The following is a 26,214-nucleotide window of genomic DNA, read 5'->3' as shown; positions in this document are numbered from 1 at the left end:
ACGCTGGTTTTGCAACTTCTTGCGTGCGTTTATGTTCGCTGCGACCAACACTTACCATGCACTGACCACAAAACATGGAGGAGCCGGGGCTTGAAACCGAGACCGTTCACACGCTAAGCGAACGATCTGCCAACTGAGCTACAGCTACACACACGACCAAGCCTGGCTATTCTCCATTCTTTGCGACTCTGATGTGCACGGACACGATGGTTGGTTCGTTTGTAGCGGCGAAGGTACCAGAATACAAAGGCGCGGACACGTTCATATACACAAGAGTTCCAAGTAGTTTCGATGCTCTGGTATTACGAATGCAAATTCCGTCTGTTTTGAACGTCTTAAATTGAAAGGGCGGTCACAAATTGGTCCATTTCACTCCTTGTCCACAATCACACAGCACCTGAGGTAACAAGCACATCTCAAGCCCCATTGTGCTCTCCATTGTTCATGCCAACTCAGTGCCTCGCTCTTTGCTACTGTGTCAAACTCTTGTCGTCCAACTGCAAAACACTGGGACACAACAAGTTTCCGCTTCCCCTTTGCACTGATCGTACTACGAAACGCTCCCCAAACTTGGCAATCACCCATGCAGATGACTTTTCCGACTTTACACGACGCTCACGCTAGTGACAGCCTTATTTATAGTTCGACGTCGCGCCAAAGCGAATGAGCACATTTCGCCTACGGCTTAGGCCGCTCTTCTAGTGTGGCTGCCCTGTGTCTGCAGGCAGCGAGGGGCTGCAAGCTTCCTGTGTTCGCACCTATATCACCTGTGCTTTCGTTGTCAGAGACAGACTATCGCAAAACATACAACTCACTCCATGAATTGATTGCTACGGCATCTGTTATCAGCAGTCACAACCAGCAACACCAGTAGCAGCCGACTGCACGCAAAGAATGGGAACGTGCAGTGGGATTTACGTGAAATCGGCGCAATTGTGGATGCTAATCGTTCGCTTGTATCTGCCTACACACCTCTGCCGGTTGGGAATTATTCCACTTGCATCGCAAGGTGCGCATGTAGGTGTGTTAAAAATTCTGGAGGCGCTGGGTATCGATCCCAGTACCTCTCGCACGCTAAGCGAGCGCTCTACCATCTGAGCTACGCCCACCCCCCCCCGGTAGCTAGTAGTGCTACATACAGTCATATCAACGTCACAGACCCTTGCACTCCCATTATTCCGCAGACAAACACTACTCTCTATGTATCAGTGAGGGTGTCTTTCAGGTTTCGTGCATTCTGTATCGAATCGTAGTTGGCCACAATGAAAGTGGCACGCATAACGTCGAAAATAGAGTTCAGACACCGCTCTGAGTAAGACGAACGTGTTGTCCACCTCTAGACTTCAATGACGTTAAGCCGTGATACCTAAGACAGATCTGCACTCGATGACACCACGATAACAGCCGGTCCCCACACTTACATCTTGCTCTCCTTATGACAGTATACATCATATCAGTCTGTGACGCTGGTTTTGCAACTTCTTGCGTGCGTTTATGTTCGCTGCGACCAACACTTACCATGCACTGACCACAAAACATGGAGGAGCCGGGGCTTGAAACCGAGACCGTTCACACGCTAAGCGAACGATCTGCCAACTGAGCTACAGCTACACACACGACCAAGCCTGGCTATTCTCCATTCTTTGCGACTCTGATGTGCACGGACACGATGGTTGGTTGGTTTGTAGCGGCGAAGGTACCAGAATACAAAGGCGCGGACACGTTCATATACACAAGAGTTCCAAGTAGTTTCGATGCTCTGGTATTACGAATGCAAATTCCGTCTGTTTTGAACGTCTTAAATTGAAAGGGCGGTCACAAATTGGTCCATTTCACTCCTTGTCCACAATCACACAGCACCTGAGGTAACAAGCACATCTCAAGCCCCATTGTGCTCTCCATTGTTCATGCCAACTCAGTGCCTCGCTCTTTGCTACTGTGTCAAACTCTTGTCGTCCAACTGCAAAACACTGGGACACAACAAGTTTCCGCTTCCCCTTTGCACTGATCGTACTACGAAACGCTCCCCAAACTTGGCAATCACCCATGCAGATGACTTTTCCGACTTTACACGACGCTCACGCTAGTGACAGCCTTATTTATAGTTCGACGTCGCGCCAAAGCGAATGAGCACATTTCGCCTACGGCTTAGGCCGCTCTTCTAGTGTGGCTGCCCTGTGTCTGCAGGCAGCGAGGGGCTGCAAGCTTCCTGTGTTCGCACCTATATCACCTGTGCTTTCGTTGTCAGAGACAGACTATCGCAAAACATACAACTCACTCCATGAATTGATTGCTACGGCATCTGTTATCAGCAGTCACAACCAGCAACACCAGTAGCAGCCGACTGCACGCAAAGAATGGGAACGTGCAGTGGGATTTACGTGAAATCGGCGCAATTGTGGATGCTAATCGTTCGCTTGTATCTGCCTACACACCTCTGCCGGTTGGGAATTATTCCACTTGCATCGCAAGGTGCGCATGTAGGTGTGTTAAAAATTCTGGAGGCGCTGGGTATCGATCCCAGTACCTCTCGCACGCTAAGCGAGCGCTCTACCATCTGAGCTACGCCCACCACCCCCGGTAGCTAGTAGTGCTACATACAGTCATATCAACGTCACAGACCCTTGCACTCCCATTATTCCGCAGACAAACACTACTCTCTATGTATCAGTGAGGGTGTCTTTCAGGTTTCGTGCATTCTGTATCGAATCGTAGTTGGCCACAATGAAAGTGGCACGCATAACGTCGAAAATAGAGTTCAGACACCGCTCTGAGTAAGACGAACGTGTTGTCCACCTCTAGACTTCAATGACGTTAAGCCGTGATACCTAAGACAGATCTGCACTCGATGACACCACGATAACAGCCGGTCCCCACACTTACATCTTGCTCTCCTTATGACAGTATACATCATATCAGTCTGTGACGCTTGTTTTGCAACTTCTTGCGTGCGTTTATGTTCGCTGCGACCAACACTTACCATGCACTGACCACAAAACATGGAGGAGCCGGGGCTTGAAACCGAGACCGTTCACACGCTAAGCGAACGATCTGCCAACTGAGCTACAGCTACACACACGACCAAGCCTGGCTATTCTCCATTCTTTGCGACTCTGATGTGCACGGACACGATGGTTGGTTGGTTTGTAGCGGCGAAGGTACCAGAATACAAAGGCGCGGACACGTTCATATACACAAGAGTTCCAAGTAGTTTCGATGCTCTGGTATTACGAATGCAAATTCCGTCTGTTTTGAACGTCTTAAATTGCAAGGGCGGTCACAAATTGGTCCATTTCACTCCTTGTCCACAATCACACAGCACCTGAGGTAACAAGCACATCTCAAGCCCCATTGTGCTCTCCATTGTTCATGCCAACTCAGTGCCTCGCTCTTTGCTACTGTGTCAAACTCTTGTCGTCCAACTGCAAAACACTGGGACACAACAAGTTTCCGCTTCCCCTTTGCACTGATCGTACTACGAAACGCTCCCCAAACTTGGCAATCACCCATGCAGATGACTTTTCCGACTTTACACGACGCTCACGCTAGTGACAGCCTTATTTATAGTTCGACGTCGCGCCAAAGCGAATGAGCACATTTCGCCTACGGCTTAGGCCGCTCTTCTAGTGTGGCTGCCCTGTGTCTGCAGGCAGCGAGGGGCTGCAAGCTTCCTGTGTTCGCACCTATATCACCTGTGCTTTCGTTGTCAGAGACAGACTATCGCAAAACATACAACTCACTCCATGAATTGATTGCTACGGCATCTGTTATCAGCAGTCACAACCAGCAACACCAGTAGCAGCCGACTGCACGCAAAGAATGGGAACGTGCAGTGGGATTTACGTGAAATCGGCGCAATTGTGGATGCTAATCGTTCGCTTGTATCTGCCTACACACCTCTGCCGGTTGGGAATTATTCCACTTGCATCGCAAGGTGCGCATGTAGGTGTGTTAAAAATTCTGGAGGCGCTGGGTATCGATCCCAGTACCTCTCGCACGCTAAGCGAGCGCTCTACCATCTGAGCTACGCCCACCCCCCCCGGTAGCTAGTAGTGCTACATACAGTCATATCAACGTCACAGACCCTTGCACTCCCATTATTCCGCAGACAAACACTACTCTCTATGTATCAGTGAGGGTGTCTTTCAGGTTTCGTGCATTCTGTATCGAATCGTAGTTGGCCACAATGAAAGTGGCACGCATAACGTCGAAAATAGAGTTCAGACACCGCTCTGAGTAAGACGAACGTGTTGTCCACCTCTAGACTTCAATGACGTTAAGCCGTGATACCTAAGACAGATCTGCACTCGATGACACCACGATAACAGCCGGTCCCCACACTTACATCTTGCTCTCCTTATGACAGTATACATCATATCAGTCTGTGACGCTGGTTTTGCAACTTCTTGCGTGCGTTTATGTTCGCTGCGACCAACACTTACCATGCACTGACCACAAAACATGGAGGAGCCGGGGCTTGAAACCGAGACCGTTCACACGCTAAGCGAACGATCTGCCAACTGAGCTACAGCTACACACACGACCAAGCCTGGCTATTCTCCATTCTTTGCGACTCTGATGTGCACGGACACGATGGTTGGTTGGTTTGTAGCGGCGAAGGTACCAGAATACAAAGGCGCGGACACGTTCATATACACAAGAGTTCCAAGTAGTTTCGATGCTCTGGTATTACGAATGCAAATTCCGTCTGTTTTGAACGTCTTAAATTGAAAGGGCGGTCACAAATTGGTCCATTTCACTCCTTGTCCACAATCAGACAGCACCTGAGGTAACAAGCACATCTCAAGCCCCATTGTGCTCTCCATTGTTCATGCCAACTCAGTGCCTCGCTCTTTGCTACTGTGTCAAACTCTTGTCGTCCAACTGCAAAACACTGGGACACAACAAGTTTCCGCTTCCCCTTTGCACTGATCGTACTACGAAACGCTCCCCAAACTTGGCAATCACCCATGCAGATGACTTTTCCGACTTTACACGACGCTCACGCTAGTGACAGCCTTATTTATAGTTCGACGTCGCGCCAAAGCGAATGAGCACATTTCGCCTACGGCTTAGGCCGCTCTTCTAGTGTGGCTGCCCTGTGTCTGCAGGCAGCGAGGGGCTGCAAGCTTCCTGTGTTCGCACCTATATCACCTGTGCTTTCGTTGTCAGAGACAGACTATCGCAAAACATACAACTCACTCCATGAATTGATTGCTACGGCATCTGTTATCAGCAGTCACAACCAGCAACACCAGTAGCAGCCGACTGCACGCAAAGAATGGGAACGTGCAGTGGGATTTACGTGAAATCGGCGCAATTGTGGATGCTAATCGTTCGCTTGTATCTGCCTACACACCTCTGCCGGTTGGGAATTATTCCACTTGCATCGCAAGGTGCGCATGTAGGTGTGTTAAAAATTCTGGAGGCGCTGGGTATCGATCCCAGTACCTCTCGCACGCTAAGCGAGCGCTCTACCATCTGAGCTACGCCCACCACCCCCGGTAGCTAGTAGTGCTACATACAGTCATATCAACGTCACAGACCCTTGCACTCCCATTATTCCGCAGACAAACACTACTCTCTATGTATCAGTGAGGGTGTCTTTCAGGTTTCGTGCATTCTGTATCGAATCGTAGTTGGCCACAATGAAAGTGGCACGCATAACGTCGAAAATAGAGTTCAGACACCGCTCTGAGTAAGACGAACGTGTTGTCCACCTCTAGACTTCAATGACGTTAAGCCGTGATACCTAAGACAGATCTGCACTCGATGACACCACGATAACAGCCGGTCCCCACACTTACATCTTGCTCTCCTTATGACAGTATACATCATATCAGTCTGTGACGCTGGTTTTGCAACTTCTTGCGTGCGTTTATGTTCGCTGCGACCAACACTTACCATGCACTGACCACAAAACATGGAGGAGCCGGGGCTTGAAACCGAGACCGTTCACACGCTAAGCGAACGATCTGCCAACTGAGCTACAGCTACACACACGACCAAGCCTGGCTATTCTCCATTCTTTGCGACTCTGATGTGCACGGACACGATGGTTGGTTGGTTTGTAGCGGCGAAGGTACCAGAATACAAAGGCGCGGACACGTTCATATACACAAGAGTTCCAAGTAGTTTCGATGCTCTGGTATTACGAATGCAAATTCCGTCTGTTTTGAACGTCTTAAATTGCAAGGGCGGTCACAAATTGGTCCATTTCACTCCTTGTCCACAATCACACAGCACCTGAGGTAACAAGCACATCTCAAGCCCCATTGTGCTCTCCATTGTTCATGCCAACTCAGTGCCTCGCTCTTTGCTACTGTGTCAAACTCTTGTCGTCCAACTGCAAAACACTGGGACACAACAAGTTTCCGCTTCCCCTTTGCACTGATCGTACTACGAAACGCTCCCCAAACTTGGCAATCACCCATGCAGATGACTTTTCCGACTTTACACGACGCTCACGCTAGTGACAGCCTTATTTATAGTTCGACGTCGCGCCAAAGCGAATGAGCACATTTCGCCTACGGCTTAGGCCGCTCTTCTAGTGTGGCTGCCCTGTGTCTGCAGGCAGCGAGGGGCTGCAAGCTTCCTGTGTTCGCACCTTTATCACCTGTGCTTTCGTTGTCAGAGACAGACTATCGCAAAACATACAACTCACTCCATGAATTGATTGCTACGGCATCTGTTATCAGCAGTCACAACCAGCAACACCAGTAGCAGCCGACTGCACGCAAAGAATGGGAACGTGCAGTGGGATTTACGTGAAATCGGCGCAATTGTGGATGCTAATCGTTCGCTTGTATCTGCCTACACACCTCTGCCGGTTGGGAATTATTCCACTTGCATCGCAAGGTGCGCATGTAGGTGTGTTAAAAATTCTGGAGGCGCTGGGTATCGATCCCAGTACCTCTCGCACGCTAAGCGAGCGCTCTACCATCTGAGCTACGCCCACCCCCCCGGTAGCTAGTAGTGCTACATACAGTCATATCAACGTCACAGACCCTTGCACTCCCATTATTCCGCAGACAAACACTACTCTCTATGTATCAGTGAGGGTGTCTTTCAGGTTTCGTGCATTCTGTATCGAATCGTAGTTGGCCACAATGAAAGTGGCACGCATAACGTCGAAAATAGAGTTCAGACACCGCTCTGAGTAAGACGAACGTGTTGTCCACCTCTAGACTTCAATGACGTTAAGCCGTGATACCTAAGACAGATCTGCACTCGATGACACCACGATAACAGCCGGTCCCCACACTTACATCTTGCTCTCCTTATGACAGTATACATCATATCAGTCTGTGACGCTGGTTTTGCAACTCCTTGCGTGCGTTTATGTTCGCTGCGACCAACACTTACCATGCACTGACCACAAAACATGGAGGAGCCGGGGCTTGAAACCCAGACCGTTCACACGCTAAGCGAACGATCTGCCAACTGAGCTACAGCTACACACACGACCAAGCCTGGCTATTCTCCATTCTTTGCGACTCTGATGTGCACGGACACGATGGTTGGTTGGTTTGTAGCGGCGAAGGTACCAGAATACAAAGGCGCGGACACGTTCATATACACAAGAGTTCCAAGTAGTTTCGATGCTCTGGTATTACGAATGCAAATTCCGTCTGTTTTGAACGTCTTAAATTGAAAGGGCGGTCACAAATTGGTCCATTTCACTCCTTGTCCACAATCACACAGCACCTGAGGTAACAAGCACATCTCAAGCCCCATTGTGCTCTCCATTGTTCATGCCAACTCAGTGCCTCGCTCTTTGCTACTGTGTCAAACTCTTGTCGTCCAACTGCAAAACACTGGGACACAACAAGTTTCCGCTTCCCCTTTGCACTGATCGTACTACGAAACGCTCCCCAAACTTGGCAATCACCCATGCAGATGACTTTTCCGACTTTACACGACGCTCACGCTAGTGACAGCCTTATTTATAGTTCGACGTCGCGCCAAAGCGAATGAGCACATTTCGCCTACGGCTTAGGCCGCTCTTCTAGTGTGGCTGCCCTGTGTCTGCAGGCAGCGAGGGGCTGCAAGCTTCCTGTGTTCGCACCTATATCACCTGTGCTTTCGTTGTCAGAGACAGACTATCGCAAAACATACAACTCACTCCATGAATTGATTGCTACGGCATCTGTTATCAGCAGTCACAACCAGCAACACCAGTAGCAGCCGACTGCACGCAAAGAATGGGAACGTGCAGTGGGATTTACGTGAAATCGGCGCAATTGTGGATGCTAATCGTTCGCTTGTATCTGCCTACACACCTCTGCCGGTTGGGAATTATTCCACTTGCACCGCAAGGTGCGCATGTAGGTGTGTTAAAAATTCTGGAGGCGCTGGGTATCGATCCCAGTACCTCTCGCACGCTAAGCGAGCGCTCTACCATCTGAGCTACGCCCACCCCCCCGATAACTAGTAGTGCTACATACAGTCATATCAACGTCACAGACCCTTGCACTCCCATTATTCCGCAGACAAACACTACTCTCTATGTATCAGTGAGGGTGTCTTTCAGGTTTCGTGCATTCTGTATCGAATCGTAGTTGGCCACAATGAAAGTGGCACGCATAACGTCGAAAATAGAGTTCAGACACCGCTCTGAGTAAGACGAACGTGTTGTCCACCTCTAGACTTCAATGACGTTAAGCCGTGATACCTAAGACAGATCTGCACTCGATGACACCACGATAACAGCCGGTCCCCACACTTACATCTTGCTCTCCTTATGACAGTATACATCATATCAGTCTGTGACGCTGGTTTTGCAACTCCTTGCGTGCGTTTATGTTCGCTGCGACCAACACTTACCATGCACTGACCACAAAACATGGAGGAGCCGGGGCTTGAAACCCAGACCGTTCACACGCTAAGCGAACGATCTGCCAACTGAGCTACAGCTACGCACACGACCAAGCCTGGCTATTCTCCATTCTTTGCGACTCTGATGTGCACGGACACGATGGTTGGTTGGTTTGTAGCGGCGAAGGTACCAGAATACAAAGGCGCGGACACGTTCATATACACAAGAGTTCCAAGTAGTTTCGATGCTCTGGTATTACGAATGCAAATTCCGTCTGTTTTGAACGTCTTAAATTGAAAGGGCGGTCACAAATTGGTCCATTTCACTCCTTGTCCACAATCACACAGCACCTGAGGTAACAAGCACATCTCAAGCCCCATTGTGCTCTCCATTGTTCATGCCAACTCAGTGCCTCGCTCTTTGCTACTGTGTCAAACTCTTGTCGTCCAACTGCAAAACACTGGGACACAACAAGTTTCCGCTTCCCCTTTGCACTGATCGTACTACGAAACGCTCCCCAAACTTGGCAATCACCCATGCAGATGACTTTTCCGACTTTACACGACGCTCACGCTAGTGACAGCCTTATTTATAGTTCGACGTCGCGCCAAAGCGAATGAGCACATTTCGCCTACGGCTTAGGCCGCTCTTCTAGTGTGGCTGCCCTGTGTCTGCAGGCAGCGAGGGGCTGCAAGCTTCCTGTGTTCGCACCTATATCACCTGTGCTTTCGTTGTCAGAGACAGACTATCGCAAAACATACAACTCACTCCATGAATTGATTGCTACGGCATCTGTTATCAGCAGTCACAACCAGCAACACCAGTAGCAGCCGACTGCACGCAAAGAATGGGAACGTGCAGTGGGATTTACGTGAAATCGGCGCAATTGTGGATGCTAATCGTTCGCTTGTATCTGCCTACACACCTCTGCCGGTTGGGAATTATTCCACTTGCACCGCAAGGTGCGCATGTAGGTGTGTTAAAAATTCTGGAGGCGCTGGGTATCGATCCCAGTACCTCTCGCACGCTAAGCGAGCGCTCTACCATCTGAGCTACGCCCACCCCCCCGATAACTAGTAGTGCTACATACAGTCATATCAACGTCACAGACCCTTGCACTCCCATTATTCCGCAGACAAACACTACTCTCTATGTATCAGTGAGGGTGTCTTTCAGGTTTCGTGCATTCTGTATCGAATCGTAGTTGGCCACAATGAAAGTGGCACGCATAACGTCGAAAATAGAGTTCAGACACCGCTCTGAGTAAGACGAACGTGTTGTCCACCTCTAGACTTCAATGACGTTAAGCCGTGATACCTAAGACAGATCTGCACTCGATGACACCACGATAACAGCCGGTCCCCACACTTACATCTTGCTCTCCTTATGACAGTATACATCATATCAGTCTGTGACGCTGGTTTTGCAACTCCTTGCGTGCGTTTATGTTCGCTGCGACCAACACTTACCATGCACTGACCACAAAACATGGAGGAGCCGGGGCTTGAAACCCAGACCGTTCACACGCTAAGCGAACGATCTGCCAACTGAGCTACAGCTACGCACACGACCAAGCCTGGCTATTCTCCATTCTTTGCGACTCTGATGTGCACGGACACGATGGTTGGTTGGTTTGTAGCGGCGAAGGTACCAGAATACAAAGGCGCGGACACGTTCATATACACAAGAGTTCCAAGTAGTTTCGATGCTCTGGTATTACGAATGCAAATTCCGTCTGTTTTGAACGTCTTAAATTGAAAGGGCGGTCACAAATTGGTCCATTTCACTCCTTGTCCACAATCACACAGCACCTGAGGTAACAAGCACATCTCAAGCCCCATTGTGCTCTCCATTGTTCATGCCAACTCAGTGCCTCGCTCTTTGCTACTGTGTCAAACTCTTGTCGTCCAACTGCAAAACACTGGGACACAACAAGTTTCCGCTTCCCCTTTGCACTGATCGTACTACGAAACGCTCCCCAAACTTGGCAATCACCCATGCAGATGACTTTTCCGACTTTACACGACGCTCACGCTAGTGACAGCCTTATTTATAGTTCGACGTCGCGCCAAAGCGAATGAGCACATTTCGCCTACGGCTTAGGCCGCTCTTCTAGTGTGGCTGCCCTGTGTCTGCAGGCAGCGAGGGGCTGCAAGCTTCCTGTGTTCGCACCTATATCACCTGTGCTTTCGTTGTCAGAGACAGACTATCGCAAAACATACAACTCACTCCATGAATTGATTGCTACGGCATCTGTTATCAGCAGTCACAACCAGCAACACCAGTAGCAGCCGACTGCACGCAAAGAATGGGAACGTGCAGTGGGATTTACGTGAAATCGGCGCAATTGTGGATGCTAATCGTTCGCTTGTATCTGCCTACACACCTCTGCCGGTTGGGAATTATTCCACTTGCATCGCAAGGTGCGCATGTAGGTGTGTTAAAAATTCTGGAGGCGCTGGGTATCGATCCCAGTACCTCTCGCACGCTAAGCGAGCGCTCTACCATCTGAGCTACGCCCACCCCCCCCGGTAGCTAGTAGTGCTACATACAGTCATATCAACGTCACAGACCCTTGCACTCCCATTATTCCGCAGACAAACACTACTCTCTATGTATCAGTGAGGGTGTCTTTCAGGTTTCGTGCATTCTGTATCGAATCGTAGTTGGCCACAATGAAAGTGGCACGCATAACGTCGAAAATAGAGTTCAGACACCGCTCTGAGTAAGACGAACGTGTTGTCCACCTCTAGACTTCAATGACGTTAAGCCGTGATACCTAAGACAGATCTGCACTCGATGACACCACGATAACAGCCGGTCCCCACACTTACATCTTGCTCTCCTTATGACAGTATACATCATATCAGTCTGTGACGCTGGTTTTGCAACTCCTTGCGTGCGTTTATGTTCGCTGCGACCAACACTTACCATGCACTGACCACAAAACATGGAGGAGCCGGGGCTTGAAACCCAGACCGTTCACACGCTAAGCGAACGATCTGCCAACTGAGCTACAGCTACACACACGACCAAGCCTGGCTATTCTCCATTCTTTGCGACTCTGATGTGCACGGACACGATGGTTGGTTGGTTTGTAGCGGCGAAGGTACCAGAATACAAAGGCGCGGACACGTTCATATACACAAGAGTTCCAAGTAGTTTCGATGCTCTGGTATTACGAATGCAAATTCCGTCTGTTTTGAACGTCTTAAATTGAAAGGGCGGTCACAAATTGGTCCATTTCACTCCTTGTCCACAATCACACAGCACCTGAGGTAACAAGCACATCTCAAGCCCCATTGTGCTCTCCATTGTTCATGCCAACTCAGTGCCTCGCTCTTTGCTACTGTGTCAAACTCTTGTCGTCCAACTGCAAAACACTGGGACACAACAAGTTTCCGCTTCCCCTTTGCACTGATCGTACTACGAAACGCTCCCCAAACTTGGCAATCACCCATGCAGATGACTTTTCCGACTTTACACGACGCTCACGCTAGTGACAGCCTTATTTATAGTTCGACGTCGCGCCAAAGCGAATGAGCACATTTCGCCTACGGCTTAGGCCGCTCTTCTAGTGTGGCTGCCCTGTGTCTGCAGGCAGCGAGGGGCTGCAAGCTTCCTGTGTTCGCACCTATATCACCTGTGCTTTCGTTGTCAGAGACAGACTATCGCAAAACATACAACTCACTCCATGAATTGATTGCTACGGCATCTGTTATCAGCAGTCACAACCAGCAACACCAGTAGCAGCCGACTGCACGCAAAGAATGGGAACGTGCAGTGGGATTTACGTGAAATCGGCGCAATTGTGGATGCTAATCGTTCGCTTGTATCTGCCTACACACCTCTGCCGGTTGGGAATTATTCCACTTGCATCGCAAGGTGCGCATGTAGGTGTGTTAAAAATTCTGGAGGCGCTGGGTATCGATCCCAGTACCTCTCGCACGCTAAGCGAGCGCTCTACCATCTGAGCTACGCCCACCCCCCCGATAACTAGTAGTGCTACATACAGTCATATCAACGTCACAGACCCTTGCACTCCCATTATTCCGCAGACAAACACTACTCTCTATGTATCAGTGAGGGTGTCTTTCAGGTTTCGTGCATTCTGTATCGAATCGTAGTTGGCCACAATGAAAGTGGCACGCATAACGTCGAAAATAGAGTTCAGACACCGCTCTGAGTAAGACGAACGTGTTGTCCACCTCTAGACTTCAATGACGTTAAGCCGTGATACCTAAGACAGATCTGCACTCGATGACACCACGATAACAGCCGGTCCCCACACTTACATCTTGCTCTCCTTATGACAGTATACATCATATCAGTCTGTGACGCTGGTTTTGCAACTCCTTGCGTGCGTTTATGTTCGCTGCGACCAACACTTACCATGCACTGACCACAAAACATGGAGGAGCCGGGGCTTGAAACCCAGACCGTTCACACGCTAAGCGAACGATCTGCCAACTGAGCTACAGCTACGCACACGACCAAGCCTGGCTATTCTCCATTCTTTGCGACTCTGATGTGCACGGACACGATGGTTGGTTGGTTTGTAGCGGCGAAGGTACCAGAATACAAAGGCGCGGACACGTTCATATACACAAGAGTTCCAAGTAGTTTCGATGCTCTGGTATTACGAATGCAAATTCCGTCTGTTTTGAACGTCTTAAATTGAAAGGGCGGTCACAAATTGGTCCATTTCACTCCTTGTCCACAATCACACAGCACCTGAGGTAACAAGCACATCTCAAGCCCCATTGTGCTCTCCATTGTTCATGCCAACTCAGTGCCTCGCTCTTTGCTACTGTGTCAAACTCTTGTCGTCCAACTGCAAAACACTGGGACACAACAAGTTTCCGCTTCCCCTTTGCACTGATCGTACTACGAAACGCTCCCCAAACTTGGCAATCACCCATGCAGATGACTTTTCCGACTTTACACGACGCTCACGCTAGTGACAGCCTTATTTATAGTTCGACGTCGCGCCAAAGCGAATGAGCACATTTCGCCTACGGCTTAGGCCGCTCTTCTAGTGTGGCTGCCCTGTGTCTGCAGGCAGCGAGGGGCTGCAAGCTTCCTGTGTTCGCACCTATATCACCTGTGCTTTCGTTGTCAGAGACAGACTATCGCAAAACATACAACTCACTCCATGAATAGATTGCTACGGCATCTGTTATCAGCAGTCACAACCAGCAACACCAGTAGCAGCCGACTGCACGCAAAGAATGGGAACGTGCAGTGGGATTTACGTGAAATCGGCGCAATTGTGGATGCTAATCGTTCGCTTGTATCTGCCTACACACCTCTGCCGGTTGGGAATTATTCCACTTGCATCGCAAGGTGCGCATGTAGGTGTGTTAAAAATTCTGGAGGCGCTGGGTATCGATCCCAGTACCTCTCGCACGCTAAGCGAGCGCTCTACCATCTGAGCTACGCCCACCCCCCCGATAACTAGTAGTGCTACATACAGTCATATCAACGTCACAGACCCTTGCACTCCCATTATTCCGCAGACAAACACTACTCTCTATGTATCAGTGAGGGTGTCTTTCAGGTTTCGTGCATTCTGTATCGAATCGTAGTTGGCCACAATGAAAGTGGCACGCATAACGTCGAAAATAGAGTTCAGACACCGCTCTGAGTAAGACGAACGTGTTGTCCACCTCTAGACTTCAATGACGTTAAGCCGTGATACCTAAGACAGATCTGCACTCGATGACACCACGATAACAGCCGGTCCCCACACTTACATCTTGCTCTCCTTATGACAGTATACATCATATCAGTCTGTGACGCTGGTTTTGCAACTCCTTGCGTGCGTTTATGTTCGCTGCGACCAACACTTACCATGCACTGACCACAAAACATGGAGGAGCCGGGGCTTGAAACCCAGACCGTTCACACGCTAAGCGAACGATCTGCCAACTGAGCTACAGCTACACACACGACCAAGCCTGGCTATTCTCCATTCTTTGCGACTCTGATGTGCACGGACACGATGGTTGGTTGGTTTGTAGCGGCGAAGGTACCAGAATACAAAGGCGCGGACACGTTCATATACACAAGAGTTCCAAGTAGTTTCGATGCTCTGGTATTACGAATGCAAATTCCGTCTGTTTTGAACGTCTTAAATTGAAAGGGCGGTCACAAATTGGTCCATTTCACTCCTTGTCCACAATCACACAGCACCTGAGGTAACAAGCACATCTCAAGCCCCATTGTGCTCTCCATTGTTCATGCCAACTCAGTGCCTCGCTCTTTGCTACTGTGTCAAACTCTTGTCGTCCAACTGCAAAACACTGGGACACAACAAGTTTCCGCTTCCCCTTTGCACTGATCGTACTACGAAACGCTCCCCAAACTTGGCAATCACCCATGCAGATGACTTTTCCGACTTTACACGACGCTCACGCTAGTGACAGCCTTATTTATAGTTCGACGTCGCGCCAAAGCGAATGAGCACATTTCGCCTACGGCTTAGGCCGCTCTTCTAGTGTGGCTGCCCTGTGTCTGCAGGCAGCGAGGGGCTGCAAGCTTCCTGTGTTCGCACCTATATCACCTGTGCTTTCGTTGTCAGAGACAGACTATCGCAAAACATACAACTCACTCCATGAATTGATTGCTACGGCATCTGTTATCAGCAGTCACAACCAGCAACACCAGTAGCAGCCGACTGCACGCAAAGAATGGGAACGTGCAGTGGGATTTACGTGAAATCGGCGCAATTGTGGATGCTAATCGTTCGCTTGTATCTGCCTACACACCTCTGCCGGTTGGGAATTATTCCACTTGCATCGCAAGGTGCGCATGTAGGTGTGTTAAAAATTCTGGAGGCGCTGGGTATCGATCCCAGTACCTCTCGCACGCTAAGCGAGCGCTCTACCATCTGAGCTACGCCCACCCCCCCGATAAATAGTAGTGCTACATACAGTCATATCAACGTCACAGACCCTTGCACTCCCATTATTCCGCAGACAAACACTACTCTCTATGTATCAGTGAGGGTGTCTTTCAGGTTTCGTGCATTCTGTATCGAATCGTAGTTGGCCACAATGAAAGTGGCACGCATAACGTCGAAAATAGAGTTCAGACACCGCTCTGAGTAAGACGAACGTGTTGTCCACCTCTAGACTTCAATGACGTTAAGCCGTGATACCTAAGACAGATCTGCACTCGATGACACCACGATAACAGCCGGTCCCCACACTTACATCTTGCTCTCCTTATGACAGTATACATCATATCAGTCTGTGACGCTGGTTTTGCAACTTCTTGCGTGCGTTTATGTTCGCTGCGACCAACACTTACCATGCACTGACCACAAAACATGGAGGAGCCGGGGCTTGAAACCGAGACCGTTCACACGCTAAGCGAACGATCTGCCAACTGAGCTACAGCTACACACACGACCAAGCCTGGCTATTCTCCATTCTTTGCGACTCTGATGTGCACGGACACGATGGTTGGTTGGTTTGTAGCGGCGAAGGTACCAGAATACAAAGGCGCGGACACGTTCATATACACAAGAGTTCCAAGTAGTTTCGATGCTCTGGTATTACGAATGCAAATTCCGTCTGTTTTGAACGTCTTAAATTGAAAGGGCGGTCACAAATTGGTCCATTTCACTCCTTGTCCACAATCACACAGCACCTGAGGTAACAAGCACATCTCAAGCCCCATTGTGCTCTCCATTGTTCATGCCAACTCAGTGCCTCGCTCTTTGCTACTGTGTCAAACTCTTGTCGTCCAACTGCAAAACACTGGGACACAACAAGTTTCCGCTTCCCCTTTGCACTGATCGTACTACGAAACGCTCCCCAAACTTGGCAATCACCCATGCAGATGACTTTTCCGACTTTACACGACGCTCACGCTAGTGACAGCCTTATTTATAGTTCGACGTCGCGCCAAAGCGAATGAGCACATTTCGCCTACGGCTTAGGCCGCTCTTCTAGTGTGGCTGCCCTGTGTCTGCAGGCAGCGAGGGGCTGCAAGCTTCCTGTGTTCGCACCTATATCACCTGTGCTTTCGTTGTCAGAGACAGACTATCGCAAAACATACAACTCACTCCATGAATTGATTGCTACGGCATCTGTTATCAGCAGTCACAACCAGCAACACCAGTAGCAGCCGACTGCACGCAAAGAATGGGAACGTGCAGTGGGATTTACGTGAAATCGGCGCAATTGTGGATGCTAATCGTTCGCTTGTATCTGCCTACACACCTCTGCCGGTTGGGAATTATTCCACTTGCATCGCAAGGTGCGCATGTAGGTGTGTTAAAAATTCTGGAGGCGCTGGGTATCGATCCCAGTACCTCTCGCACGCTAAGCGAGCGCTCTACCATCTGAGCTACGCCCACCCCCCCCCCGATAGCTAGTAGTGCTACATACAGTCATATCAACGTCACAGACCCTTGCACTCCCATTATTCCGCAGACAAACACTACTCTCTATGTATCAGTGAGGGTGTCTTTCAGGTTTCGTGCATTCTGTATCGAATCGTAGTTGGCCACAATGAAAGTGGCACGCATAACGTCGAAAATAGAGTTCAGACACCGCTCTGAGTAAGACGAACGTGTTGTCCACCTCTAGACTTCAATGACGTTAAGCCGTGATACCTAAGACAGATCTGCACTCGATGACACCACGATAACAGCCGGTCCCCACACTTACATCTTGCTCTCCTTATGACAGTATACATCATATCAGTCTGTGACGCTGGTTTTGCAACTTCTTGCGTGCGTTTATGTTCGCTGCGACCAACACTTACCATGCACTGACCACAAAACATGGAGGAGCCGGGGCTTGAAACCGAGACCGTTCACACGCTAAGCGAACGATCTGCCAACTGAGCTACAGCTACACACACGACCAAGCCTGGCTATTCTCCATTCTTTGCGACTCTGATGTGCACGGACACGATGGTTGGTTGGTTTGTAGCGGCGAAGGTACCAGAATACAAAGGCGCGGACACGTTCATATACACAAGAGTTCCAAGTAGTTTCGATGCTCTGGTATTACGAATGCAAATTCCGTCTGTTTTGAACGTCTTAAATTGAAAGGGCGGTCACAAATTGGTCCATTTCACTCCTTGTCCACAATCACACAGCACCTGAGGTAACAAGCACATCTCAAGCCCCATTGTGCTCTCCATTGTTCATGCCAACTCAGTGCCTCGCTCTTTGCTACTGTGTCAAACTCTTGTCGTCCAACTGCAAAACACTGGGACACAACAAGTTTCCGCTTCCCCTTTGCACTGATCGTACTACGAAACGCTCCCCAAACTTGGCAATCACCCATGCAGATGACTTTTCCGACTTTACACGACGCTCACGCTAGTGACAGCCTTATTTATAGTTCGACGTCGCGCCAAAGCGAATGAGCACATTTCGCCTACGGCTTAGGCCGCTCTTCTAGTGTGGCTGCCCTGTGTCTGCAGGCAGCGAGGGGCTGCAAGCTTCCTGTGTTCGCACCTATATCACCTGTGCTTTCGTTGTCAGAGACAGACTATCGCAAAACATACAACTCACTCCATGAATTGATTGCTACGGCATCTGTTATCAGCAGTCACAACCAGCAACACCAGTAGCAGCCGACTGCACGCAAAGAATGGGAACGTGCAGTGGGATTTACGTGAAATCGGCGCAATTGTGGATGCTAATCGTTCGCTTGTATCTGCCTACACACCTCTGCCGGTTGGGAATTATTCCACTTGCATCGCAAGGTGCGCATGTAGGTGTGTTAAAAATTCTGGAGGCGCTGGGTATCGATCCCAGTACCTCTCGCACGCTAAGCGAGCGCTCTACCATCTGAGCTACGCCCACCCCCCCGATAAATAGTAGTGCTACATACAGTCATATCAACGTCACAGACCCTTGCACTCCCATTATTCCGCAGACAAACACTACTCTCTATGTATCAGTGAGGGTGTCTTTCAGGTTTCGTGCATTCTGTATCGAATCGTAGTTGGCCACAATGAAAGTGGCACGCATAACGTCGAAAATAGAGTTCAGACACCGCTCTGAGTAAGACGAACGTGTTGTCCACCTCTAGACTTCAATGACGTTAAGCCGTGATACCTAAGACAGATCTGCACTCGATGACACCACGATAACAGCCGGTCCCCACACTTACATCTTGCTCTCCTTATGACAGTATACATCATATCAGTCTGTGACGCTGGTTTTGCAACTTCTTGCGTGCGTTTATGTTCGCTGCGACCAACACTTACCATGCACTGACCACAAAACATGGAGGAGCCGGGGCTTGAAACCGAGACCGTTCACACGCTAAGCGAACGATCTGCCAACTGAGCTACAGCTACACACACGACCAAGCCTGGCTATTCTCCATTCTTTGCGACTCTGATGTGCACGGACACGATGGTTGGTTGGTTTGTAGCGGCGAAGGTACCAGAATACAAAGGCGCGGACACGTTCATATACACAAGAGTTCCAAGTAGTTTCGATGCTCTGGTATTACGAATGCAAATTCCGTCTGTTTTGAACGTCTTAAATTGAAAGGGCGGTCACAAATTGGTCCATTTCACTCCTTGTCCACAATCACACAGCACCTGAGGTAACAAGCACATCTCAAGCCCCATTGTGCTCTCCATTGTTCATGCCAACTCAGTGCCTCGCTCTTTGCTACTGTGTCAAACTCTTGTCGTCCAACTGCAAAACACTGGGACACAACAAGTTTCCGCTTCCCCTTTGCACTGATCGTACTACGAAACGCTCCCCAAACTTGGCAATCACCCATGCAGATGACTTTTCCGACTTTACACGACGCTCACGCTAGTGACAGCCTTATTTATAGTTCGACGTCGCGCCAAAGCGAATGAGCACATTTCGCCTACGGCTTAGGCCGCTCTTCTAGTGTGGCTGCCCTGTGTCTGCAGGCAGCGAGGGGCTGCAAGCTTCCTGTGTTCGCACCTATATCACCTGTGCTTTCGTTGTCAGAGACAGACTATCGCAAAACATACAACTCACTCCATGAATTGATTGCTACGGCATCTGTTATCAGCAGTCACAACCAGCAACACCAGTAGCAGCCGACTGCACGCAAAGAATGGGAACGTGCAGTGGGATTTACGTGAAATCGGCGCAATTGTGGATGCTAATCGTTCGCTTGTATCTGCCTACACACCTCTGCCGGTTGGGAATTATTCCACTTGCATCGCAAGGTGCGCATGTAGGTGTGTTAAAAATTCTGGAGGCGCTGGGTATCGATCCCAGTACCTCTCGCACGCTAAGCGAGCGCTCTACCATCTGAGCTACGCCCACCCCCCCCCGATAGCTAGTAGTGCTACATACAGTCATATCAACGTCACAGACCCTTGCACTCCCATTATTCCGCAGACAAACACTACTCTCTATGTATCAGTGAGGGTGTCTTTCAGGTTTCGTGCATTCTGTATCGAATCGTAGTTGGCCACAATGAAAGTGGCACGCATAACGTCGAAAATAGAGTTCAGACACCGCTCTGAGTAAGACGAACGTGTTGTCCACCTCTAGACTTCAATGACGTTAAGCCGTGATACCTAAGACAGATCTGCACTCGATGACACCACGATAACAGCCGGTCCCCACACTTACATCTTGCTCTCCTTATGACAGTATACATCATATCAGTCTGTGACGCTGGTTTTGCAACTTCTTGCGTGCGTTTATGTTCGCTGCGACCAACACTTACCATGCACTGACCACAAAACATGGAGGAGCCGGGGCTTGAAACCGAGACCGTTCACACGCTAAGCGAACGATCTGCCAACTGAGCTACAGCTACACACACGACCAAGCCTGGCTATTCTCCATTCTTTGCGACTCTGATGTGCACGGACACGATGGTTGGTTGGTTTGTAGCGGCGAAGGTACCAGAATACAAAGGCGCGGACACGTTCATATACACAAGAGTTCCAAGTAGTTTCGATGCTCTGGTATTACGAATGCAAATTCCGTCTGTTTTGAACGTCTTAAATTGAAAGGGCGGTCACAAATTGGTCCATTTCACTCCTTGTCCACAATCACACAGCACCTGAGGTAACAAGCACATCTCAAGCCCCATTGTGCTCTCCATTGTTCATGCCAACTCAGTGCCTCGCTCTTTGCTACTGTGTCAAACTCTTGTCGTCCAACTGCAAAACACTGGGACACAACAAGTTTCCGCTTCCCCTTTGCACTGATCGTACTACGAAACGCTCCCCAAACTTGGCAATCACCCATGCAGATGACTTTTCCGACTTTACACGACGCTCACGCTAGTGACAGCCTTATTTATAGTTCGACGTCGCGCCAAAGCGAATGAGCACATTTCGCCTACGGCTTAGGCCGCTCTTCTAGTGTGGCTGCCCTGTGTCTGCAGGCAGCGAGGGGCTGCAAGCTTCCTGTGTTCGCACCTATATCACCTGTGCTTTCGTTGTCAGAGACAGACTATCGCAAAACATACAACTCACTCCATGAATTGATTGCTACGGCATCTGTTATCAGCAGTCACAACCAGCAACACCAGTAGCAGCCGACTGCACGCAAAGAATGGGAACGTGCAGTGGGATTTACGTGAAATCGGCGCAATTGTGGATGCTAATCGTTCGCTTGTATCTGCCTACACACCTCTGCCGGTTGGGAATTATTCCACTTGCATCGCAAGGTGCGCATGTAGGTGTGTTAAAAATTCTGGAGGCGCTGGGTATCGATCCCAGTACCTCTCGCACGCTAAGCGAGCGCTCTACCATCTGAGCTACGCCCACCCCCCCGATAACTAGTAGTGCTACATACAGTCATATCAACGTCACAGACCCTTGCACTCCCATTATTCCGCAGACAAACACTACTCTCTATGTATCAGTGAGGGTGTCTTTCAGGTTTCGTGCATTCTGTATCGAATCGTAGTTGGCCACAATGAAAGTGGCACGCATAACGTCGAAAATAGAGTTCAGACACCGCTCTGAGTAAGACGAACGTGTTGTCCACCTCTAGACTTCAATGACGTTAAGCCGTGATACCTAAGACAGATCTGCACTCGATGACACCACGATAACAGCCGGTCCCCACACTTACATCTTGCTCTCCTTATGACAGTATACATCATATCAGTCTGTGACGCTGGTTTTGCAACTCCTTGCGTGCGTTTATGTTCGCTGCGACCAACACTTACCATGCACTGACCACAAAACATGGAGGAGCCGGGGCTTGAAACCCAGACCGTTCACACGCTAAGCGAACGATCTGCCAACTGAGCTACAGCTACACACACGACCAAGCCTGGCTATTCTCCATTCTTTGCGACTCTGATGTGCACGGACACGATGGTTGGTTGGTTTGTAGCGGCGAAGGTACCAGAATACAAAGGCGCGGACACGTTCATATACACAAGAGTTCCAAGTAGTTTCGATGCTCTGGTATTACGAATGCAAATTCCGTCTGTTTTGAACGTCTTAAATTGAAAGGGCGGTCACAAATTGGTCCATTTCACTCCTTGTCCACAATCACACAGCACCTGAGGTAACAAGCACATCTCAAGCCCCATTGTGCTCTCCATTGTTCATGCCAACTCAGTGCCTCGCTCTTTGCTACTGTGTCAAACTCTTGTCGTCCAACTGCAAAACACTGGGACACAACAAGTTTCCGCTTCCCCTTTGCACTGATCGTACTACGAAACGCTCCCCAAACTTGGCAATCACCCATGCAGATGACTTTTCCGACTTTACACGACGCTCACGCTAGTGACAGCCTTATTTATAGTTCGACGTCGCGCCAAAGCGAATGAGCACATTTCGCCTACGGCTTAGGCCGCTCTTCTAGTGTGGCTGCCCTGTGTCTGCAGGCAGCGAGGGGCTGCAAGCTTCCTGTGTTCGCACCTATATCACCTGTGCTTTCGTTGTCAGAGACAGACTATCGCAAAACATACAACTCACTCCATGAATTGATTGCTACGGCATCTGTTATCAGCAGTCACAACCAGCAACACCAGTAGCAGCCGACTGCACGCAAAGAATGGGAACGTGCAGTGGGATTTACGTGAAATCGGCGCAATTGTGGATGCTAATCGTTCGCTTGTATCTGCCTACACACCTCTGCCGGTTGGGAATTATTCCACTTGCATCGCAAGGTGCGCATGTAGGTGTGTTAAAAATTCTGGAGGCGCTGGGTATCGATCCCAGTACCTCTCGCACGCTAAGCGAGCGCTCTACCATCTGAGCTACGCCCACCCCCCCCGATAGCTAGTAGTGCTACATACAGTCATATCAACGTCACAGACCCTTGCACTCCCATTATTCCGCAGACAAACACTACTCTCTATGTATCAGTGAGGGTGTCTTTCAGGTTTCGTGCATTCTGTATCGAATCGTAGTTGGCCACAATGAAAGTGGCACGCATAACGTCGAAAATAGAGTTCAGACACCGCTCTGAGTAAGACGAACGTGTTGTCCACCTCTAGACTTCAATGACGTTAAGCCGTGATACCTAAGACAGATCTGCACTCGATGACACCACGATAACAGCCGGTCCCCACACTTACATCTTGCTCTCCTTATGACAGTATACATCATATCAGTCTGTGACGCTGGTTTTGCAACTTCTTGCGTGCGTTTATGTTCGCTGCGACCAACACTTACCATGCACTGACCACAAAACATGGAGGAGCCGGGGCTTGAAACCGAGACCGTTCACACGCTAAGCGAACGATCTGCCAACTGAGCTACAGCTACACACACGACCAAGCCTGGCTATTCTCCATTCTTTGCGACTCTGATGTGCACGGACACGATGGTTGGTTGGTTTGTAGCGGCGAAGGTACCAGAATACAAAGGCGCGGACACGTTCATATACACAAGAGTTCCAAGTAGTTTCGATGCTCTGGTATTACGAATGCAAATTCCGTCTGTTTTGAACGTCTTAAATTGAAAGGGCGGTCACAAATTGGTCCATTTCACTCCTTGTCCACAATCACACAGCACCTGAGGTAACAAGCACATCTCAAGCCCCATTGTGCTCTCCATTGTTCATGCCAACTCAGTGCCTCGCTCTTTGCTACTGTGTCAAACTCTTGTCGTCCAACTGCAAAACACTGGGACACAACAAGTTTCCGCTTCCCCTTTGCACTGATCGTACTACGAAACGCTCCCCAAACTTGGCAATCACCCATGCAGATGACTTTTCCGACTTTACACGACGCTCACGCAACGCTCACGCTAGTGACAGCCTTATTTATAGTTCGACGTCGCGCCAAAGCGAATGAGCACATTTCGCCTACGGCTTAGGCCGCTCTTCTAGTGTGGCTGCCCTGTGTCTGCAGGCAGCGAGGGGCTGCAAGCTTCCTGTGTTCGCACCTATATCACCTGTGCTTTCGTTGTCAGAGACAGACTATCGCAAAACATACAACTCACTCCATGAATTGATTGCTACGGCATCTGTTATCAGCAGTCACAACCAGCAACACCAGTAGCAGCCGACTGCACGCAAAGAATGGGAACGTGCAGTGGGATTTACGTGAAATCGGCGCAATTGTGGATGCTAATCGTTCGCTTGTATCTGCCTACACACCTCTGCCGGTTGGGAATTATTCCACTTGCATCGCAAGGTGCGCATGTAGGTGTGTTAAAAATTCTGGAGGCGCTGGGTATCGATCCCAGTACCTCTCGCACGCAAAGCGAGCGCTCTACCATCTGAGCTACGCCCACCCCCCCGATAACTAGTAGTGCTACATACAGTCATATCAACGTCACAGACCCTTGCACTCCCATTATTCCGCAGACAAACACTACTCTCTATGTATCAGTGAGGGTGTCTTTCAGGTTTCGTGCATTCTGTATCGAATCGTAGTTGGCCACAATGAAAGTGGCACGCATAACGTCGAAAATAGAGTTCAGACACCGCTCTGAGTAAGACGAACGTGTTGTCCACCTCTAGACTTCAATGACGTTAAGCCGTGATACCTAAGACAGATCTGCACTCGATGACACCACGATAACAGCCGGTCCCCACACTTACATCTTGCTCTCCTTATGACAGTATACATCATATCAGTCTGTGACGCTGGTTTTACAACTCCTTGCGTGCGTATATGTTCGCTGCGACCAACACTTACCATGCACTGACCACAAAACATGGAGGAGCCGGGGCTTGAAACCCAGACCGTTCACACGCTAAGCGAACGATCTGCCAACTGAGCTACTGCTACACACACGACCAAGCCTGGCTATTCTCCATTCTTTGCGACTCTGATGTGCACGGACACGATGGTTGGTTGGTTTGTAGCGGCGAAGGTACCAGAATACAAAGGCGCGGACACGTTCATATACACAAGAGTTCCAAGTAGTTTCGATGCTCTGGTATTACGAATGCAAATTCCGTCTGTTTTGAACGTCTTAAATTGAAAGGGCGGTCACAAATTGGTCCATTTCACTCCTTGTCCACAATCACACAGCACCTGAGGTAACAAGCACATCTCAAGCCCCATTGTGCTCTCCATTGTTCATGCCAACTCAGTGCCTCGCTCTTTGCTACTGTGTCAAACTCTTGTCGTCCAACTGCAAAACACTGGGACACAACAAGTTTCCGCTTCCCCTTTGCACTGATCGTACTACGAAACGCTCCCCAAACTTGGCAATCACCCATGCAGATGACTTTTCCGACTTTACACGACGCTCACGCTAGTGACAGCCTTATTTATAGTTCGACGTCGCGCCAAAGCGAATGAGCACATTTCGCCTACGGCTTAGGCCGCTCTTCTAGTGTGGCTGCCCTGTGTCTGCAGGCAGCGAGGGGCTGCAAGCTTCCTGTGTTCGCACCTATATCACCTGTGCTTTCGTTGTCAGAGACAGACTATCGCAAAACATACAACTCACTCCATGAATTGATTGCTACGGCATCTGTTATCAGCAGTCACAACCAGCAACACCAGTAGCAGCCGACTGCACGCAAAGAATGGGAACGTGCAGTGGGATTTACGTGAAATCGGCGCAATTGTGGATGCTAATCGTTCGCTTGTATCTGCCTACACACCTCTGCCGGTTGGGAATTATTCCACTTGCATCGCAAGGTGCGCATGTAGGTGTGTTAAAAATTCTGGAGGCGCTGGGTATCGATCCCAGTACCTCTCGCACGCTAAGCGAGCGCTCTACCATCTGAGCTACGCCCACCCCCCCCCCCCGATAGCTAGTAGTGCTACATACAGTCATATCAACGTCACAGACCCTTGCACTCCCATTATTCCGCAGACAAACACTACTCTCTATGTATCAGTGAGGGTGTCTTTCAGGTTTCGTGCATTCTGTATCGAATCGTAGTTGGCCACAATGAAAGTGGCACGCATAACGTCGAAAATAGAGTTCAGACACCGCTCTGAGTAAGACGAACGTGTTGTCCACCTCTAGACTTCAATGAC

At 49.6% G+C, this 26,214-nt stretch overlaps 18 non-coding genes across 18 annotated transcripts; all 18 read right to left on the bottom strand.

Moving 5' to 3' along the window:
• Nucleotides 1–1,036: 1,036 nt before the first annotated feature.
• Nucleotides 1,037–1,110, bottom strand: Trnaa-agc (transfer RNA alanine (anticodon AGC)). Its single transcript has one exon. It is a non-coding gene; the product is annotated as a tRNA-Ala (tRNA).
• A 1,389-nt stretch (nt 1,111–2,499) lies between these two features.
• On the bottom strand, nt 2,500–2,573 carry Trnaa-agc (transfer RNA alanine (anticodon AGC)). Its single transcript has one exon. It is a non-coding gene; the product is annotated as a tRNA-Ala (tRNA).
• Nucleotides 2,574–3,961: 1,388 nt separating this feature from the next.
• On the bottom strand, nt 3,962–4,035 carry Trnaa-agc (transfer RNA alanine (anticodon AGC)). Its single transcript has one exon. It is a non-coding gene; the product is annotated as a tRNA-Ala (tRNA).
• A 1,388-nt stretch (nt 4,036–5,423) lies between these two features.
• Trnaa-agc (transfer RNA alanine (anticodon AGC)) lies at nt 5,424–5,497 on the bottom strand. Its single transcript has one exon. It is a non-coding gene; the product is annotated as a tRNA-Ala (tRNA).
• A 1,388-nt stretch (nt 5,498–6,885) lies between these two features.
• On the bottom strand, nt 6,886–6,959 carry Trnaa-agc (transfer RNA alanine (anticodon AGC)). Its single transcript has one exon. It is a non-coding gene; the product is annotated as a tRNA-Ala (tRNA).
• Nucleotides 6,960–8,346: 1,387 nt separating this feature from the next.
• Nucleotides 8,347–8,420, bottom strand: Trnaa-agc (transfer RNA alanine (anticodon AGC)). Its single transcript has one exon. It is a non-coding gene; the product is annotated as a tRNA-Ala (tRNA).
• A 1,387-nt stretch (nt 8,421–9,807) lies between these two features.
• Nucleotides 9,808–9,881, bottom strand: Trnaa-agc (transfer RNA alanine (anticodon AGC)). The gene has a single exon. It is a non-coding gene; the product is annotated as a tRNA-Ala (tRNA).
• A 1,387-nt stretch (nt 9,882–11,268) lies between these two features.
• Nucleotides 11,269–11,342, bottom strand: Trnaa-agc (transfer RNA alanine (anticodon AGC)). The gene has a single exon. It is a non-coding gene; the product is annotated as a tRNA-Ala (tRNA).
• A 1,388-nt stretch (nt 11,343–12,730) lies between these two features.
• On the bottom strand, nt 12,731–12,804 carry Trnaa-agc (transfer RNA alanine (anticodon AGC)). The gene has a single exon. It is a non-coding gene; the product is annotated as a tRNA-Ala (tRNA).
• Nucleotides 12,805–14,191: 1,387 nt separating this feature from the next.
• Nucleotides 14,192–14,265, bottom strand: Trnaa-agc (transfer RNA alanine (anticodon AGC)). Its single transcript has one exon. It is a non-coding gene; the product is annotated as a tRNA-Ala (tRNA).
• Nucleotides 14,266–15,652: 1,387 nt separating this feature from the next.
• Nucleotides 15,653–15,726, bottom strand: Trnaa-agc (transfer RNA alanine (anticodon AGC)). Its single transcript has one exon. It is a non-coding gene; the product is annotated as a tRNA-Ala (tRNA).
• Nucleotides 15,727–17,113: 1,387 nt separating this feature from the next.
• Trnaa-agc (transfer RNA alanine (anticodon AGC)) lies at nt 17,114–17,187 on the bottom strand. The gene has a single exon. It is a non-coding gene; the product is annotated as a tRNA-Ala (tRNA).
• A 1,390-nt stretch (nt 17,188–18,577) lies between these two features.
• Trnaa-agc (transfer RNA alanine (anticodon AGC)) lies at nt 18,578–18,651 on the bottom strand. Its single transcript has one exon. It is a non-coding gene; the product is annotated as a tRNA-Ala (tRNA).
• Nucleotides 18,652–20,038: 1,387 nt separating this feature from the next.
• Trnaa-agc (transfer RNA alanine (anticodon AGC)) lies at nt 20,039–20,112 on the bottom strand. Its single transcript has one exon. It is a non-coding gene; the product is annotated as a tRNA-Ala (tRNA).
• A 1,389-nt stretch (nt 20,113–21,501) lies between these two features.
• Trnaa-agc (transfer RNA alanine (anticodon AGC)) lies at nt 21,502–21,575 on the bottom strand. Its single transcript has one exon. It is a non-coding gene; the product is annotated as a tRNA-Ala (tRNA).
• A 1,387-nt stretch (nt 21,576–22,962) lies between these two features.
• Trnaa-agc (transfer RNA alanine (anticodon AGC)) lies at nt 22,963–23,036 on the bottom strand. Its single transcript has one exon. It is a non-coding gene; the product is annotated as a tRNA-Ala (tRNA).
• A 1,399-nt stretch (nt 23,037–24,435) lies between these two features.
• Nucleotides 24,436–24,509, bottom strand: Trnaa-ugc (transfer RNA alanine (anticodon UGC)). The gene has a single exon. It is a non-coding gene; the product is annotated as a tRNA-Ala (tRNA).
• A 1,387-nt stretch (nt 24,510–25,896) lies between these two features.
• Nucleotides 25,897–25,970, bottom strand: Trnaa-agc (transfer RNA alanine (anticodon AGC)). The gene has a single exon. It is a non-coding gene; the product is annotated as a tRNA-Ala (tRNA).
• Nucleotides 25,971–26,214: the final 244 nt, after the last annotated feature.

The sequence above is a fragment of the Schistocerca gregaria genome, chromosome 3, assembly GCF_023897955.1.
Source record: "Schistocerca gregaria isolate iqSchGreg1 chromosome 3, iqSchGreg1.2, whole genome shotgun sequence".
Taxonomy (NCBI): Eukaryota; Metazoa; Arthropoda; class Insecta; order Orthoptera; family Acrididae; genus Schistocerca; species Schistocerca gregaria.
Note: the sequence above shows the minus strand (reverse complement) of the source record. Positions and strands in the feature narration are given on the sequence as shown.